Below are 2,597 nucleotides of genomic sequence, written 5' to 3' on the forward strand. Positions count from 1 at the left end.
ATACAAGTTCTCTTTATTCTCATGTCTTTCTTTACTCTATAATTTATTTTTTTATTTGATCATATTTTATAACACGTTATCAGCACGACTCTACCATAGAGCTATAACTCCTTATTGTTCTTGTCATTTTCAGGTATGTATTTTTTATAATTTTACATGTACAATGCTTTCAACTTATTTTATGGAATTTCTTAACTAACAATTCCTTAACATACAAGTCTTTATTTTGATTTCTATTTTCATTATGAAAAACTATGTTATGCTAGAGAAAATTTTCTCTACTTTCCAAGCCACCAACATGCTCCTGCAGCAGTAATATCACGAGAAAGATTTAAAAAGAATATATTATGAATTAATCTCATTTCTTCTTGTGGCTGAATAAAACTATGAACTATTGATGAAAAATCACCAATCAATCCCGACCGATCCTAGTGTATTCCCTGAAGTGAATGCAATATCATATAATCATAATAGTCATGGGTATAATCGAGGTTGTGGAGGTTATTATCATAAAAAATAACAAGATTACAAGCAACCACCAGAAGTTGGAAAATAGCAAAAATCCACATCCTAATGATAAAGTGGTGAAGGCCAAAACAAAAGAAAGTTGAAAATGTTTGTCATTGATGTGGAATGACCGATCATTGGTCTTGTACTTTCCGCTTATCAAAGCATTTTGTTGATCTTTATCAAACTTATCTAAAATCTAAAGAAAAATAAAATATCAAAACAAATTTTATTCAAAGTGATATCCATGAAGATCAACCAGAAATGACACATTTGGATGTTGTTGATTTTCTTGTCTACTCCGAAGGGACAAGTGGTGATATGGATGGTGATTGATCAGAATAAATGTGTAGTTTTGTTTCATGACATTTATTATGTTTTTATGTCGTATTCGTTTCATGAGAAATGATGACGTCACAATCTTCCCAAATTAATAAAATATGACTTTATTTCTCTAAGTCGAATATTTCTTGTATTTTATTTATTTATTGAAAAGAAATATAGATATTCGCAAAAGAAATAAGGAAGATATGTTTCTTGCAGACAATGCAATACCACATAGCATTTTTAATAATGAAAAGTGTTTTGCTTACTTATCAATTAGATAAGCAAATGTAAATATAATAACAGGTAATGCAAAAATGATTGAAGGCTCCGGAAGAGCGAATATAATATTACAACAATGGACACTAATTACAAATTAGTGATGCATTATTTTCATCTAAATCACCAAGAATGAAGGCTCCGGAAGAGCGAATATAGTATTACCACAAGTGGTAATAATTACAATTGGTGATGCATTATTTTTATTAAAATCACCAAGAAATTTATTAAGTTTTAAGGATATTCAGTCTAACGGATATCCTATTGAAACAACTAATGATGGTAATAAAAATTATCTCAACATTACAAAAATGATATCAGATAAGAAAAGTTTTTTGGAAAAATTACCTGTATTGTCCTCCGGATTGTACTATACAAATATTACAATGATTCATGCTATTGAAAATATTACAATAATTCATGATATTGAAAATAAAAAAGGTATGATATTACCTTCATAGTTTGGCATGACCGGTTGGGCCATCCCGAATCAATTATGGTATGTAGAATAAATGAAACTTTAAGTGGTCATTCCTTGAAAAACCAGAAGATTTTTCAAGATAATGAATTGTGTTGCATGCTCTCAAGGAAAATTAATTTCCAGTCCATCATTGAACAAAGTTGGGTATGAAAGTCTTAGTTTCTTACAAAGAATTCAAGAGGATATATATATGGACTAATTCATCCAACACCATGTGGACCATTTAGATATTTTATGGTTTTAATTGACGCGTCAACTAGATGGTCACATGTGTGCTTGTTGTTTAGTCATAATTTGGTTTTGCAAGATTACTTGCATAAATAATTTGCCTAAGGGCACATTTTCCTTATTACCCAATTATGAAAATTTAACTTGACAATGTTGGAGAATTTACATCATAAGCTTTTAATGATTATTCCATGTTGATTAGGACAACTGTTGAACATCATGTTGCATATGTTCATACACAAAAATGTTTTAGGTGAGTCGTTAATCAAACACCTTTAATTAATTGCAAGACCATTGCTAATGCATTATAAACTTCCTAATCAACATAAGGGCATGAAATTTTACATGCAACATCACTTATATGCATAATGACAACTAGTTATCATGAGTTCTCCCATATTCAACTGGTTTGCAGTCAGTAACCAATTATTTACCATCCAAGGATGTTTGGATGTATAATTTATGTACCCATTTCTCCACCTCACTTCACAAAAATGGGTCCTCAAGAAGAATGAGAATTTATGTTGGATATGAATCTCCATCTATAGTAAAATATTTAAAATCATCAATTGGAGATTTATTTACAGCTATATTTGATGATTATTATTTTTATGAATCATATTTTCCAACATTAGGGGGAGAAATAAAGAAGCTGGAAAATAAAATATCTTGAAAGGAATTGTCACTTTCAGTTTTAGATCCTCGTTCAAGTCAATGTGAACTTGAAATAAAAAAGATAATTCATTTACAAAATGTAGCAAATCAATTTCCAGAAGCA

Source organism: Lactuca saligna, chromosome 5 (genome assembly GCF_052625555.1).
Source record: "Lactuca saligna cultivar CGN05327 chromosome 5, ASM5262555v1, whole genome shotgun sequence".
NCBI lineage: Eukaryota > Viridiplantae > Streptophyta > Magnoliopsida > Asterales > Asteraceae > Lactuca > Lactuca saligna.